Genomic DNA, 18165 nt, shown 5'->3' with positions numbered 1-18165 from the left:
TTAGCATTTAAGTGGGACCTTCAAGTAAGGTATAAAGTGTCACATAGGTTGCTAACTACTGAGCATTATAAATACAGCACCAGGGCACCCAACATATTTTTAGGACATGTTCTAATTTGTATACGATGAGAACATTTTATTTTTAAAACCACAGCAGGAGAGAGCTTGAGCTCCCATCTTTTTGGCAAGGTCAATATGATGCCTCTACTTCTGATCAGAGGCCATCTATTCTGAAAAACACCATCTGTCTTCTTCCTACTTTTCTTGTCCCCCAGCCTGACCTTTCCCAGCTGCCTCATCTTCCCATCCTCTCCCTTAAGCACCCAATTTCAGGTGAAGTAAGAAAGGAAATATTTTGTAAGAGAGTTGGTGATAAGAAAGCAATTCTTTTTCTGCCCCTCTTACTATCATATAATATATAATATTATATAGGTATCTAATACATATTCTAAAAAGCATTTCACAAAGCAACAGAACATCAAACCACAGAATGTTATACAGCCTTGCTGTATAACATTTGCCAATTTGTAGAAGCCCCCTCCACCTTGAGCCAGAGTCCTCTTCCCATTTCCACCTTCTTCCTCTGCCAGAATTGCAGAGGACACCTGAGACACTAGACAGATCTCAATCATCCTAAGTTTCACAAAGTCTTGTCCAAATTCAACATTGGTTTGCCCTTTCTAGAATTTGCTTTTTGTTTTTATTTGGAATAATATTGATTTATCACATGCACTTATTATCTACTCTTTTCTCAAGTGAAGAAAAAGGGCCCTAATCATATTTTTACCTAAGTACTAGTTTAAGATGAAATGAAGAATCAATACACCAAGGATTTCTTAGCAGGGGTAAGCTTAGGGTAGGCAGCTTGTACAGAAATTAGAGAATATGTAATCACATTTTGATACAAGCTCATGAATCCAGAATCAATACATTGAAATAAAGCCAGATGATTAGTCTCCTTTGTAAAATTAGACTTAACTAAATGATTTGGATGAAATTCAATATACAATTTTGGCTCTGAAACCACATGATGTAAACATTTCATATAGCAACAGAACAGCAAACCAGGTAATTATACAAAGTAAAGCCTTATCCTGTGTTCAGAAAGTCTTTGCATTAGTCTCAACATTTCCTGCATTCCCTCAAAGAAATTAAAATTTGGAAATGGCATAAAATTATTTAGTATTACTTGAAATTGAGTCCCATTTTGTTAGCACTTGAAAATTAAGTGTGTAGCTATTTGGGACGATGACTTGCGTTTATGTTGACGTTTATGTTATGCAGACCACATGATGAGTTCTACCTAATGGCCCAGTATGTTGTTCCTTGTCAATTTACTTAATCTATTTACACCTTTTTCCTGGCCAAAACTTCTCATATATATAATAACTCCTATTTACTCAGCTGACTGTGGAGCCAACTAGATCATAGATTTGGCAAGCAACCATCCCTTCTCCCCTTCCATAAGATCACCTTATACTTCCTCCAATGAGAGCTGAAACAACTTGTTTCCTAGGAACTGGAACTTAAAAGCATATCAGAATTACATAACTAGCAAGAAAATGTTTCACCATCTAAAGTGATACTTCCAATTTACAGAACCCTCCCCCTTTGAGCCAGAATCCTCTCCTATTTTTACCCTCCCCCCTTCCAGAATTCCAGAGGATATTTGAGATACAAGAAAGTGGCCATAACCCACAGTGACCACTCAGATCTACGTGGGGACTCTGGCTAAGCCAGTCATCCAAGATCATTCTAGTTATTACTATTCCTTTAGAATAGTTCTGACTTGATTAAATATATTTTATAATGCTTAAAAGAAAATGTGATGCCAGTTTTGGAATGTTACTGGGTAACTTGGTCACTGGCTATAATTTTATCATTGAGTATAAGTAACTGTAACTACTCAGAACTGGAGAACTGAATGATATATGGCAAAGCACTGGACTAGCAAATTTGGGTTCTCATACCATCCCTCCAAGATAGTTGCTCGGTTTCCTTAGTTAATTATCTTAACCTCTCTGTACCTCAGTACACTCATTGGTAAATAGGGGATGATGTTAACTCTCCCACCTACGACATGGTTCTTGTGAGGGTCAAATGACAGACTCCAAAGTAATTTGAAATCTAGAGAGCACTTTGCAAATTCAACAGTTACTTGTGTACCCTTAGAGATACAACTTTTCAAAAATTTTAAGCCATCAATAATTAAAGGAAAAACTTTGCTACTGAGAAGCAGCCACAAATTTCTAGTTTACCATCCTTACGGTTTATGATTTAAATATTTTTTATGTGGATTGGATATGTAAAAGGAAAAGTTGTTTCTACATCAATCATATCTTTGCTTGGTTTAAAAGCATCACAAACCATTTAAATTCCTTCATATTTATCTTTGTCTCCTCTTTCTCCCACACGCTCCATATCCAGCCAATCAAATCAACGAGTTCTCTTGAGATGTCACTTCATCTGTCTCCCCTCCCTCACACCCACTGGTACTCTCCACATAGTCAGGCCTATTTTAGCTATAAGTGGCTTGGGGAGGAAAAAAATGATTTATTTATAAATTTTTTAATTTCAGAAGTAACTATAGCTTCAGGCATGTTTGGATGTAGGAGATTTAAACAATATTGTCCTGACTCTGTTGTCTCCATTAAAGGGTTCTGCTTCCCCTGCTTTCTCTCACAGGTCCTATACCTACAAAGGCAAAAAAGGTCATTAGCAGCTCTGGCCTTAAATCTACCAGCTGAGCAATCTCAGGGGAAACAATATCTCTTTCCCACTAACTTTCGTAGAAGTCCAGCGCTGACACTCTTTGGGCTGACTAGGGTCCCATATCTTTCCTGGACTCAAGCCCTCTGATAGGAGAGATGGAACATAGTCATAGGCCAGCCTGAGTAGCATGCCTGCCACACCTACCCACCCACCTCCCATTCTTAGACCCCAGAAACTGGGTTTATCCCACTGAAAAACACATGGACTGAAAGTGGTTTTCCACTTCTCAGAAGTGGCTTTCCAAATAATAATAATAAATAGTATCAGGAAGAAGGAGAAATAGAGGCTGGTCAAGCAAGGCATCTGTCCATTATACCCTCCTTGCCTAGGTTCTCATAATCTACTATCTCCCTCCAGATTTAATAAAATTGACCTAAGAGTAAGTAGAAGAAACTACATGTATGTGTAAGAGGTATGCAAGAGGGAGCTATTTATCCAATTAACAATAAGAAAAGCAAAGTAAATTTAAAAAAGAAAAAAAAAATCATTTGTTTGAAGGCATGGGAGAGCTTCCAAAGCAATAAGAATCTGAGGTGTCAAGATCCCAGAGAGAAAAGAAATGTAGAAAGGTGAGACAAATTCTGAATGTCACTGACCCTTCATGGCATTTGCCAATTCTAAATATGGGCTGGAATATTAAGAATCCTCAGCCACTGCTAAAAGGCAGATAATCTAAGAGAGCTCTTGATAATTCATAAATCGAGGTGGACAAAAAATTATAGTTTGATTCTGTGAAGGCAGCCAGGATTTATGAGTACAAACCTGGAGAGAAGAGAGGTGCAAAAAAGCAAGCACGATACTAGGGTCGTTTTCATATAAAGGCATTTTCTGAAGTAATCTGATTAGAGTGAGAGGCTAGGAGGCCAAGCATACAGCCACTGAAAATCAAATCAGAGTTTTTAAACTCTTTTAGTGCTGAGAAGACAAAACTGGAGGCCATGACTCACTAAGGGAGAGGGGCACCACAGAACACTTCATACTCTCATTCGAGACCTTTAGGTGCTATAGCACTCCAGGAAACCAATCTTAAGAAGACTGAAATCCAGCATTTGGTCTTCTCGTTTACTTCATTAAGGTGATTTGCCTCCACTATAGCTTCCAACCAGAGGACAGGGCAAACTCTCTCAGGAAAGCTGTAAGACAATCCAGATCATCCCTGGTATTTTTATATTTAGTATCTGGCATTCAACAAAAATCTACCAGGTATGCAAAATACAGCAATAACACAACAAATAAGAAAAACACAAAAAAATCAAAAATGGGAAAAGACTCACAGATGATGCAGATATTATCATTAGCAACACAGAATTAAAATCAGTGCTTAAAATGTTTAGGAAATAGAGGGCAAGATGGGGAGTTTCATCAAAGGAATAGACTCTTAATAATCATATAGAAAATTGAGAACTGCAAAATAAAGTAACAAAAATTAAGAATTTGATATATGGATTTAATAGCAGTTTGGATATAGCAGAAGAAAGGGTTAATGAACTACAATATCAACTGGAAATCTACGCAGATGTAGACAGATTTTAAAATATGTTTTGTGGCCAGGCACAGTGGCTCATGTCTGTAATCCCAGCACTTTGGGAGGCTGAGGTAGGAGGATTGCTTGAGCCCAGGAGTTCAAAACAAGCATAGGCAACAAAGCAAGACCCCATCTCTTAACTAAATAATTAGCTGGGTGTGATGGGATGTGCCTGTAGTCCCAGCTACTCAGAGGGCTGAGGTGGGAAGATCGCTTGAGCTCAGGAATTCTAGGCTGCAGTGAGCCATGGCTGTGCCACTGTACTCCAGACTAGGCAATGGAGCAAGACCCTGTTTTCTAAAACACAAAAAAAGTGGGTTTTTAAAAATTATAATTAAAACTCAATAATGTTCTTTATCAGTGGAAGAAAGGAAAAGTCCAAATGAGTTTTATTCAAACAACAACAACAATAACAAAATGGGACACAAAAAGAAAGATGATATGAGTGGAAGAAATATTCCTCTAAGCAAGGACTCATTACCTGGGTCCAGATTGGGAATGGAAAGGTTCTCTACATGACTGTGCTTTTCTTTGCAGAAGATATATTTTTCTGTATGCCGTCCTCTTATCTAAGCTGGAAAACCAAAGTAAAATTGATACGTAGATCATATTAAAGCTAATAATTAGGAAAGCTTATAACAATTAAAGGACTCTGCTATGCTTTGAATGGTTGTCCCCTCCAAAACTCATGTTGAAACTTAATCTCCAATGTGGCAGTATTGAGAAACAGGGCCTTTAAGAAGTGATTGGGTCCTAAAGGCTCCACCCTCATGAACGTATGAATCTATTAATGGATTAATGGGTTTTCAGGGGAGTGAGACTGGTGGCTTTATAAGAAGAGAAAGAGAGACTTAAGCTACCACACTCAGCCACCTCACCATGTGATGCCCTGCACCACCTCAGGACTCTGCAGAGTCTCCACCAGCAAGAAGGCCCTCACCAGATGGGGCCCCTGGACTTTGGGCTTCTCAGCCTTCATAACTGTAAGAAATACATTTCTCTCCTTTATAAATTACCCAGTTTCAGGTATTCTGTTACAAGCTACAGAAAACAGAAAAAGACGGACTGTTACTATTGAACCTAAAGAGTATAAGCACCAAAAAGACCTTAGTATTAAAACTCCTGAAAATTAGGAAGGGGACACACACTGAGAACTGGTTTTTGTGCATAGTGTAAATACGCAACGTGAACTCAGAATCAGAAGAAAAATGAGAGTTAAATTATATAGTCTATTAATTTAGGTTCCCAGCAAACCATAAGAAAAGATTTCAATGGCCAGGTGTGGTGACTCACGCCTATAATCCCAGCACTTTGGGAGGCCGAGGCGGGTGAGATCACCTGAGGTCGGGAGTTCAAGACCAGCCTGACCAACATGACCGTCTCTACTAAAAATACAAAATTAGCCAGGCATGGTGGCACACACCTTTAATCTCAGCTACTTGGGAGGCTGAGGCAGAAGAATTACTTGAACCGGGGAGTCAGAGGTTGAGATGAGCCGAGATGGCGCCATTGCACTCCAGCCTGGGCCACAAGAGCAAAACTCCGTCTCAAAATAAAAAAAATAAAAAAAAAAAAAAAAAAAAAAAGAAAAAGAAAAGATTTCAAGTGTAAGCGATTTATTTTTAGAGAATTAAGCATTCAGAGAGTACATAAGTGAAACTGGCCAAGGATAAAAGTTGTATTATCAAGTCAGCTACCATTGTGCACTACTAGTGCCTAATACCTTAGAGCTCTCGAATATTGTATAAAATATATGCCTACAAAGTATCCAACTAGAGGGGTAAGAAAGCCGGCATTTTCATAAACCAACTCCTATCATTTATTGTTTGAGGATTATGTCAAGTGGGGACAGGGCTAATTCCCTAGAACCTCCAGCCTGGAGTTTGCATGGGCAGACTGGCCCTTTATTTAATAGAAGGAAAACGTTGGGAAGAGGATACAGATATTGCCAGTTGGAAGTCACTGACTCCTTGGAGCATGCTGAAATAATGAGGTCCAAAGAATATGGGTGAGGTACTGTCCCATATTGAATACTGGTGAGATAATTTGGCAGGCTGATGGCAGTAATGGCCCAACTCTCAACTTCTTCCTGTATCTATGCCCTTTGCCATGTGACTTTGCATTTCCTCTCACTATAGAGGGGTGTACTTATTTGCTCTTTGATTCTGAGTTTGGCGATATTATATGCTTTGGCAAACAGGACAAGAGCAGATGCATACAGAGGCTTGAAAAAATCTTTCGTTCTAACAGTCTCTTAATCCTCTGACTTTGCTGTGAGACACACCTGGGCTAACCTACTGAAGAATGAGACAAGGTAAGACAGAACAGAACCAGGTTATCTCATCATCCCAGATGAGTTATACTAGATCAGCTGATATACAACCGATCTCCATGAATATGAGACCAGAAGAACCAAGTTGCTGGCCCACAGACTCATGCACTAAATAAATTTTTATTGTTTCAAGAGGCATTTTGCGTTGTTTATTATGCAGCATTATTATGGCAATAGGTAATTAGTACCTATAAGGAATGTGCTACCGTAGCATAAACCAGATATATGTGGAATTAGCTTTGGATGAGGTAGGTAGCAAACAGAAGCTGGAAAAGTGGCAATGATATTACTAAAAAAGCCTGGAAAAATGATGAGGCAACTGTTAGAACAAAGAGAAAAAATGATCACCCATGCTATATCGGCATGAAACATCTGTTAGAACTGGTCACGTGAGATAACTTGAAGATACAAAATGTACCTTATGAATTTTTGGACTTGATCTCTAGACAGAATGTTGAAAATATCAGCTGACTCTTACTAGTTGCATATAAAGTACTACAAGAAAGAAACAAATGTTGACAAAAACACACACACACAGTTTACAAGGAGAATTTGGGGAATTAAAGAGATGCTAGAATTTATTAGAACAGAAACTACAGTTGTTTTTCATCTTTGCTGTCTCATGACAGAAAAAGATTTTCACATTAAGACTTGGCCTCAAGGTAAAGATAAAAATCAAGGGTGTGGCCATGAGACTTTGGAAGAATTAAGCCAGTGCCTAGCAGATGCTCTCAGCTGGAAAGAACTTTCAGGAAAATTTAGGGTATTCTCAATAGCCCAATGTACCCAAAAGAGCAGTGGTTAAGTGTAAAAGCAGGACTGTAATCAGGCTAGGGAGGCTATTACACTATGGATCAGGATCAGGCACTCTCCTTCTCTCCCTGTTTCTCTTCTCTCTTCCTCTTTCTTTCCCTTCCTCTATCTTTTTCTCCTTCTCCCTTTCCCCCTCAGTTTTCCTCCCTCTCAGGTTTATAAATATCCCCAAGGCACAGACTAGAATCAGACTCAGGTTGGAATCAGAAATTTCATACCTCCTATCACTTCCACTGCAACCTCTTAAAACCAAATCAAAGATAGATTGGTAGATTAGCCTTGTCACATTGTTCGCTGGAGACTTCATTTCTGATTCCTTATGTCCTTTGAGTATTTAACAGTTAACAAAGCAGCAACAGTAAGGGCGTGCTGCCCAGGCAATATGATTCAAGGGAAGGAGATTGAAATAGTCAAGACTTTCCAACTTCCGGGGTGGGAGTTGTTCACAGAGAACCCTGGAACAATGCCCTTTTCAGAAATATATTTGAGAGGCTGAAGGATGGAGGCTGAAAATTTCATTTGTTTATCAGTTTTGACTGATAAACAATGTATGTAAACATGTATGTATGTAAATGTATGTATGTAAACATGTATGTAAACAGGAAACAGCTCCAGGTCTTACAGTTGGCCCTCCACACCATGCTATTTTTAAATAATGAGTACTTTCATTTTCCAAGAGTTAACACCTGGCTTACAATTACTAGCAACACTGCAGGTCAGAAAAACAGACTGCTTTTCTGAATGCAACTTGAAAAACTCCTTTTTGATTTCTGTAGCCAGAGGCAACAGAGCTAATAAGTTTCGAACACTACAGGCTCCAGAGAGCTGTAGTTTTTTTCTTTCTTAGTTGGAAATGCACATATGAAATAAAAATAAGTATAAAATTCTGCCACGAACAAAGTTACATTTCTAGCCCAGAATGTTTTTTTAAATCTTAATAATAATGATAATAATAAAAATCTAATGTCACATTGACTGGCAAAAGAGAAAAGGCCATGTCTTCTGACTCTAAGTTCAATGCTCCTTCCACTGCCAGCTCATTTGACTGGAAAGATTAGATACTATAAAGATAATTTCTACTCTAAAAGTTTTCAAGTAATTTTCTTCAATATATATATACTTTTTTACTTTAGAAATGGAGTCTCATTCTGTCACCCAGGCTGGAGTGCAGTGGTATGATCATAGCTCACTGTAACCTTGAGCTCCTTGGTTCAGGTGATCCTCCCCCTCAGGCTCCCAAGTAGCTAGGAGTACAGACATGCACCACCACACTCAGCTAATTTTTAAATTTCTTGTAGAGATGGGGTCTTGCTATGTTGCCCAGCTTTGTCTCAAACTTCTGGCTGCAAGCAATCCTCCCACCTTGGCTCCCAAAGCTCTGGGATTACAGGCAGAGCCTATAATCTCAATGTAATCTCTTCTGGCCTCAATATTGAGATCCTATAAGTTATTATTCAAAATAAAAGTATTTGGGAGTGAAAAAAAAGCATGTTACAAATAGTATGTAATATGATCACATATTCAGAACACTTTTTTAAAAGTCTAACATAATTGACAGTTGAACTAATTATATTCATATTAAGTTGAAGACACTTAATCAATTAATTTGCCAAAAGCAAGACCTAAATGGAAGGACAGCTAGTATTCTATGATTCTCTGAAGAATACAGATGAAGGAAAACTGCTTTTTCACCAAATGTCAGTAAGACTAGTCATTAAAAGAGGCTTCTGAGGTGGAGTCATCAAAAAATATCCCAAAATTGAATGAGCGAGAATACAGTCTTGCAAATTATTATTGAAAATATTATAATCTACATCTCTAAGGTAGCCTTAGAAGAAACTGAGAAATTCTACAATGCTTGGAATAAATACACTTTGAAAAAACTCCCAATGTACAGGTAAACCTGTATCTAAATCATGCTAGTAAGAAGTGTTGTTTATTAATTTGGGGCAGAAATAATATTCAAAAACTTTAACCACTTTGACCAGACAGCACCAATCAACCAGAATGAATACTTGGTAACGCAATGTAACAGTGCAAGTCACTTAAATATCAGCCGTGGTTTTAGGTAGCAGTAGTAAACTGAGTTGAGCAATAACCATATTCTACCTGACCCCCACTAAGCCCTTAAAATAAGTGCTTAAAAGGGTAAAAGTATATACTCTATAACTGCTCATACTGAGAGATGTTCCATTGTCGATGCTATTAAACCCGTAGAGCATTTCTGGTCCGAGGGCGAGTTTTGTTTGGCCTACACGGCATTTGTTTAATGTCGATTAATTGACAATATTTTGTAAACAGTAGACTTCATATGAAATATTTTTACTTCTCTTGAAATATCAGAAGATTCACAAATAATGGCCCACAACTCCTCATGACAACAAAATAGCAGCGTTTTTTCTCGTTTTTGTTTTTGTTTTTTCAGAAAGGGCATGCTCCCTGTATTGATGCAGTTGTCCCGCCCAGGCTTTGTTCTACACGTGGATGTAACCGGCCACGCACTGGTAGACACTAAGTCTGGAACCCATGTAATGTTCAACTAGTCAAACCAGAGAAAATGGCATCAAGCTTACTATTAATTTAAGTCACCTTTTGCGAAAGCTCCTTTACCCCATATGTTTTTTAACCGACTAATTGAACTGTCAGCAAAAGTAGAAAACAGCATCACAGGTAAATAAGTGACTTGGAAAGGAATATAAATACTATGTACAGGCTGTCTACAAAACCCAGGGTAGAGAATATTTTATTATACTGGTAGAATAGAGTTTGCTGTGTCATTTCCTTACAATTTATCACAATGCTCCTACACACAGAGTCATTACTCTAAACAAAGTGCCCCCGAATTACAGTAGAAATTGGATTTCAGATGAACAATTTCTTACCTCCTAACAATTCAATTTAAAATTCAGACTTTTAAATTTTGCTAATAAAGACTTTAGCTCAGCTGGAGTTGACCAAAGATTTAGACACTCAAAGCTACCAGTTTGCTGTAAATCTTTTTTTTCCTCAGAAACACCCTTTTGGGGGACATTAGAAAGACGGCTGGTTAGAGACACCTGGTGCTCATCCTCCCCACAAGAAAGAAGCAAGGCAACAAATAAACAGATAAGATTTGGATGGTGTGTCAAAGGAAGAACACTGGAGTGCAGAGAGGGAGTGGAGATGCACCTGTGATGATTGAAAGTCCAGGAGGACAGCATGCAGACACTCAGCCTCTGCAGTCCCATCTTCCCCACCCAGATCACATCCACCCAGAATCAGGAGGGACTTCCTGTTGCAGGGGAAAGGTAAGGAGAAGAACCCCACCAGCGCCCATCATGACCACAAACACTTACAGTCCTTATAAGAGAATTTCACAGTCCTTGCAAGCCCACAGCCCAGTTTGGAGAGATGCACAGAATTCTCACAGCTGCATTGCACTGGATTAGGAGTACAAAGTGTGCACTCCCTATTCCCCATCCATGCCCTGTGAGCCAAGCTGCTGCAGCATGGCACTATCTCAGGACTAGAGATGACTCTGGAGTATGCCTCACTGTGGGGTCAGTAGCCACGGCACTGGGACTCCATCTTCATTCCACTAAGCTCACATTGGTGACTAAATGCCACAACCCCAGCAGTGCAAATCCTGGGCCCAGGATTAGCTGTGACTTTGGTGTTGCACAACAGGGAAGGCAACTCCCACTGTCCTCACTTCGTACCAGCGGAACAGTCTAGCAGTCCTGCCCAGGGTGAACTCACCCTCGAGCCAGCCAAACTGCTGCATGCCCTTCCCCAAGCAGGAGAAGCCCTCATATCTCCAAGCAGCCAACATGCTTCTGGGTTGAATGAGCAGCTATGAGCCCACACCCAGGTCCTGAGAAACAGCTTCACAGTGCTCCACCCACTACAGACAAGCCCCAGGCCTGCCCAATAGTTTTGTATCCATAATCAGAGCTTGAGAAACAGATCTGTGTGCTGCCCCTGATGGACATGCTCCTTGGCTGTCTGAACAGCTCTGCATCTACATGCCAGGACTGAGAAACAGTCTGCAGGCCACCCCTGGCGGGAAAGCCCTCAAGTCAGCCAATCATCCCTATGTCCGTGTCCCAGGCAGAGAAGCAACCCTCCAGGCAGTACCTGGTGGGCACGTCCCCAAAGGAAGCAAAAGATCCCTACAATGAAAACTACAAAACGCTTATGAAAGAAATTGAAGAGGATACAAACAAGTGAGAAAATATCTCATGCGCATGGATTAGAAGAATCAATATTGCTAAAATTACCATACTACCAAAAGCAATGTTCAGTGCAATCCCCATCAAAATACCAAGGACATTCTTCACAAAAATAGGGGGGAATAAATCCAAAAATTTGTATGGAACCACAAAAGGCCTTGAATAGCCAAAGTAATCCTAAACAAAGAGAACAAAGCTGAAGACCTCACACTACTAGACTTCAAAATATACTACTATGCTATAGTAACCCAAACAGCATGACACCAGCATAAAAACAGATGCACAGGCCAGTGGAACAGAATAGAGAACCTATAAATTAATTCACATATCTATAGCCCACCGATTTTTGGCAAAAGCACCAAGAACATCTACTGAGGAAAGGACTTTCAATAAATGGTGCTGTAAAAACTGAATATCTATATGCAGAAGAATGGAACTAGACTCTCACTTCTCACCCTATATAAAAATCTAATTATAATGGATTAAAAACCTAAAACTAAGATATGGAACTAGAAGAAAACATAAGGAAAACAGTTCAGGACATTGGTCTTGGAAAACATTTTATGAATAAGACTTTCAAAAACAGTCAACAAAAGCAAAAATAAATAACATTATATCAAACTAAACCACTTCTGCACAGCAAAGAACACAACACAGTGAAAAAGACAACCTACAGAATGGTAGAAAATATTTGCAAACCATTCCTCTGACAGGGGATTTATATGCAGAATATACAAGGAATTCAAGCATCTTATCAACATATAAACAATCTGGTTTTAAAATGAGTAAATGATCTGAACAGACCTTTCTCAAAAGAAGGCATAAAAATGAACAACAAATACAAATGCTCAACATTACTAATCATCTAAGAAATGCAAATCAAAACCACAATGAAGTATCATCTTGCCCCTGTTAGAATGGCTATCATCAAAAAGACAAAAAATAGCAAATGCTGGTGAGGATGCAGAGAAAAGGGAACCCTTACACACTTGGTGGGAATGTAAACTAGTACAGCCACTGTAGAGAACAGTAAGGAAGTTCCTTAAAAAACTACAAATAGAACTACATATGATCCAGTAATCCCACTACCAGGTACTTACCCAAAGGAAAAGAGATTACTAAACTGAAAAGACATCTATAACCTCAAATTTATTGGAGCACTATTTACAATAGCCAGGATATGGCATCAGTCTAAGTGTCCATCAAGAGAAGAATGGATAAAGAAATGTAGTATAGATACACAATGGAATACTATTCAGCCATAAAAAAAAAAATACAATGAAATCCTAGGCTGGGTGCAGTGGCTGACACCTGTAATCCCAGCACTTTGGGACGCCATGGTGGGTGGATCACCTGAGGTCAGGAGTTCAAGACCAGCCTGGCCAACATGGCAAAACCCCGTCTCCACTAAAAATAAAAAATTATCCGGGTTTTGTGGTGTGCACCTATAATCCCAGCTATTCGAGAGGCTGAGGCAGGAGAATTGCTTGAACCTGGGAGGCGGGGGTTACAGTGAGCCAAGATTGTGCCACTGCACTCCAGCCTGGTCCACAGAGTGAGACTCTGTCTCAAAAAAAAAAAGAAAAACCCACGAAAAAAACAATGAAATCCTGTCATTCATGCCAATGTAGATGAAACCGGAGGACATCCCGTTACAGGAAATAAACCAGGAGCAGAAAGTTAAATATCAAATGCTCCCACTCATATGTGGAAGCTAACAAAAAGTTAATCTCATAGAAGTAAAACGTAAAACAGAAAACACTTGAGGCTGTGAAGGGTTGGGGGAAAAATGACATTGGGAGAGATTTGTTAAAGGATGCAATGTTACAACTAAATAGGAGAAATAAGTTCTAGTATTATATACCACAGTATGATGACTAGAGTTAACAATAACATATTATGTAGTTTCAAATAGCCGGAAGGATATTGAATGTTCTCAAAACAAAGAAATGATAAATGTTTGAGATGATGGATAGGCTAACTACCCTGACCTGATCACTATGCATTATATGTATAACATCACTATGTACTCCATAAATATCTACAATTATTATGTGTCAACTTTAAAAAATTAAAAATAATAATAATGAATAAATTCATACCAGATAAAATACAAACCAGAACAAAAGAAACACATTTGTAAAATCTTCATACTATAATTCACCCTATTTCACTAGACAATGAGCATATAAAGCATTGCCAACTGCAAGTGCTTATTAAGTTGATTAATATTGATCAAAGAAATACAGAAGAGGGATGCAAAGCCCAGCCAATACCTAGTCATGTCAAATAAAATTCATTTTCTTTTTCCAAAAGGATCACTAGATTAGTAGATCAGAGGAACATGGCCACATAGTATATCTATGAATAATAGATCCTGACATGAGCTTTCCTATTATATTCTTGTAGAGCAGATGGAAGAATACAGGCTAAAGGAAATCACAATTTGAAAGATTTTATCTTTGTCTTAAAACTGACTCTGTCTTCAGGATTTTCTTTCTTAGTTTGTGGCACCATCTTTCACAGCCCAATATCTAAGCTAAAAACTTTGGTGTCATTCTGATTCCTCTTTCTCCTTCACCAGCCACATTCAATCTTCTACTATTTCTAAAATCCAATCTCTTTTCTCCATGCCCATTGCTCCTGCTCTGATCCAAGTCCTCCTACTGAAACAGCTTTTGACTTGTTTTTGGCCTCCCAAATATCCCTTTTAACTCCATCCCCATAAGTCCACAAAGATTATTTAAAATAAAAGTCTCTCAATGGCACTATTCTGCAAAAAAAAACCCATCAGTGGTTCCTCATCCAAAGTCCTTCCTGATCTTAGATTGTAATCAGAAAATTCAAGATCTAGCATGTAGGCACTGGAGGTGCCACTTTGTTCTACATGGACAGATCACACCCACATCTGGGCAAAATGACAAATACACCAGAATCACAAAGAACCATATAATCCTGTCATATAAATCTGGAGACATTCTGTGTGAAAGTAAAAAGTCTGAGATACATACAGCAATCTAGAATTAATGGTAGGACTGTAGTTATATTTGCTCTGCAAGGACCAAAGAAATAGACCTAGAATACATATATGCTAGAGAATCAACTTTTAACTATTACAATTAAAAAAATTTAATACTCAGAATTAAATGACTATGCACAGATGAATTTCCCATGACTAAAGATATTCAAACATAGACTGGATGGCTGAGCATGGTGGCTCATGCCTGTAATCCTAAAATTTTGGGAGGCTGAAGCAAGTGAATCACTTGAGGTCAGGAATTCAAGACTAGCCTGGCCAACATGGTGAAACCCCGTCTCTACTAAAAATTAAAAAAAAAAAAAAATAGCTAGGCGTGGTGGCACGTACCTGTAATACCAGCTACTCAGGAGGCTGAGGAAGAAGAATCACTTGAACCTGGGAGGCAGAGGTTGCAGTGAGCTGAGATCGCACCGCTGCATTCCAGCCTGGGCGACAGAGCGAGACTCCATCTCAAAACACACAAACAAACAAAAACCATAAACTGAACAATTTGTCTGATCAGAGTACTATAGAAATTATTCAAGTCTCTAATAATTCAATTATATGAACTCTAAAGTCCTTCCAATCCTCATACACTATGATTATGATTAATTTTCTAAAATTAAAAATACTCAATTCTACTAATTTTATAAGATTTAATACATCAAAATACTGGTAACTGGTGACATTTATAATAACATAATTTCTGTTTCACACCTTTTGTCCAACCACACCCACCTCCCAATTACCCAACCCATCAGTTCTGACTATCTAAACTAGAGGAAATAAGAACTCCCTGGTTACAAAAAAACAACAAAAAAGACAACTCAATGATACAACTACTGCCCACATCAATTTCTCATATGAGTCAGTGGACAACCCTGACACTCAGAAAATGCCAGTATCAAGGCATTTACCACTCAAAGTCCTTCAAAGATACTCTTTCACCATAACTATACAATAACATTTTTTAGTAGGTGCTAATTTTAAACTCAATTCTAAAGTCCCTGGTGAAATAAAGAATGCCTATGAAGATTCTCTTACTTCTACCAGTCATACTTTATGACACCCAGAGCTAGGAGAAAGGAAGAAAACGACATGTGGAAAAAATAAATTCTAAAAGAATACTGCAAAGTAACTTATGTGGTATGAATTCCATTATTTTGAATGATCAGTTTTGTTATTTTTATAGTATGAAACAAGTTTCCAGGACTAGAACTCTCTTCCAGGAATGAATTAGGTAATAAGTCATTCATATTTCTCCCCAGAGGAAAAAGTGTGAAAGAGAAAATAAATACAACATAAACATGGCAATGGTGGATGGCCATTCATTTTTCTGCTGCTGCCCAAGCCTCTTCTTCTTTCCAAATGCAGAGGGACTGAATGTATATAAAGATTTATCAAACTTTTCAACGTTCTGGCCACCACATAGAAAAGGTGTTACCAAGCACCATCTTGAAATTCATAAGTGTGAGGCTGGGAATCTGATTCTTCTCTTGAGGATCCTCCAAGCATCTAAAGGAAGAAGGTCTGTGGCCAAGTCTCTGTCAAGTTGAAGTTTCTGAAGCCCATGGGAAGATTACAAGATGATAACTAGCCTACATGCCGAAGATAAACCACTCTGGTGCTCTCTCTGGTACACATGCTATACCATGCCAGCTTCTGTTCTGATATGGCAACCCTATCAGAGGAAAATTTCAGAAGCAGAAGTGCAGGAGGATGGAGGGATCTGGGAAGCATGCAGCAAAAGAGCCACTGTAATAGAATGGTGAGCCTTCTAGGGGCTTCGCTTCAGAAATTCCTTCTAGGGACTTCAGAAATTCAGATCTCCAAAGAAGAAAGCCTCTTCCTACTATATCTGGGGTGAAATATCAATAAATCACCTTCAATGTCTTTTCTAAAACACCTGGCCATGTGTGAACTCCGATGGAATGTTGATATTAGGTAATATCAGAAAGGAAAGTTCACTAATGGTCACATAGCATGAAGAAATGCAGCCATTAATCTGTTCTCCACTCTGTTAGTTCTATTAATCAGTCTCCCTGGAATCTTCAAAGCATAATAACTCTCATTTGCACCTCTTCTGAAAATGGCTAAGTATGTTTTGAAATTGTATGGTTCATTTCATGGTCATTCTAATAGCAATTACAATATTCTATAGTTAACACAGCATAATGATCACCAAAACTCTATAATAATTATGCCATCCAGTTATAAGTGAATCACTCTGGTAGAAGACCTGAAATATAATACCACCAAATAATCTTTCTTGTCTCAAGACAGCTTTCCCTCTGAGAGCAGAAGTTGAGTATCTCTCGCAGGCCCTCTGGAAGAGACTGCACATAGCAATCTGAAAGAATACCTTTTGATTGTATCATTTGTTTTCAATATTAATAACCTGAAGAAGTTGTAAAATATCAGTCTGCAAACCACATTTTTCCCTGTATTGGATTGTATCTAGTGTCCTGCAGGGATTTATTTTTGCTAATGAATCATTTTACACAACTATTCTCCTTGCAGCTCAGAGCTGGCTGCTGCGATGCTTTCAAGTCATCTATTGTTTCATTGTAGGTGGGCTCTTACGATTATTTACAACTGAATGGTATTTAAAATATAATATGTTTTGAATAGAGTTTATACCTACACAGGATTCAAAAATTTTCATTTCTGCCTTGTTCCTCTTGACTGCATTATGTATCCTGAATAGATGCAGGAGAAGGAAGAGGGAGAAAGCAGAAGTAGAAACCACAGACTTGGGAGCCAAACAAACCATGGTAGAAAGAGCATCTGGCTTTAATTCTCTGCCACAGCAAGCTGCCTGACATAATCACTCTTGCTCTAATTTTCTGCCTTATGACTCTATTCCATAGTTTCTGCTCTCTCTAGGAGAAACAGTGCACACAAAAATTCCACCAAGCTTTGCATACTTTTGATGTCCGTGGACTTTTATAAGCTGTAGTTCTGTGCATAATGGCACCACTAAAAGTTTTGTTTCAGAAACTCCTTCAGTCCCGCCAAGGACAGGCACTGCATTTGTTTCAATTTTTACTGTCTTCCACTTCTTATTTCACTGTAGACATGAATATTTCCAAAATTAAATTTTCTATTCAATATTCAACATACTTTTTAACTTTGATTCTCTATTGGTTATTCTATTCAAGTGGAATGGGAATCCAGTGGCAAAACAATAATAATAAAATAGCATTTAAAATTTTTAAATTAAAAGTCAGAAACAGAAAGTATTAACAATTAACATTGTATTAGTTCATTCTCACACTGCCATGAAGAAATACCTGAGTCTAGGTAATTTATAAAGAAAAGAGGTTTAATTAACTCACAGTTCTGCATGGCGGGGGAGGCCTCAGGAAACTTACAATCATGGCAGAAGGCATCTCTTCACAGGGTGGCAAGAGAGAGAATGAGAGTCAGCAGCGGAAATGCCACACACATAAAACCATCAGATATCATGAGAACTCACTCACCATCATGAGAA

Source organism: Macaca fascicularis, chromosome 5 (assembly GCF_037993035.2).
Source record: "Macaca fascicularis isolate 582-1 chromosome 5, T2T-MFA8v1.1".
NCBI lineage: Eukaryota > Metazoa > Chordata > Mammalia > Primates > Cercopithecidae > Macaca > Macaca fascicularis.
The sequence above is the reverse complement of the archived record's forward strand: the minus strand, read 5'-3'. Positions refer to the sequence as shown.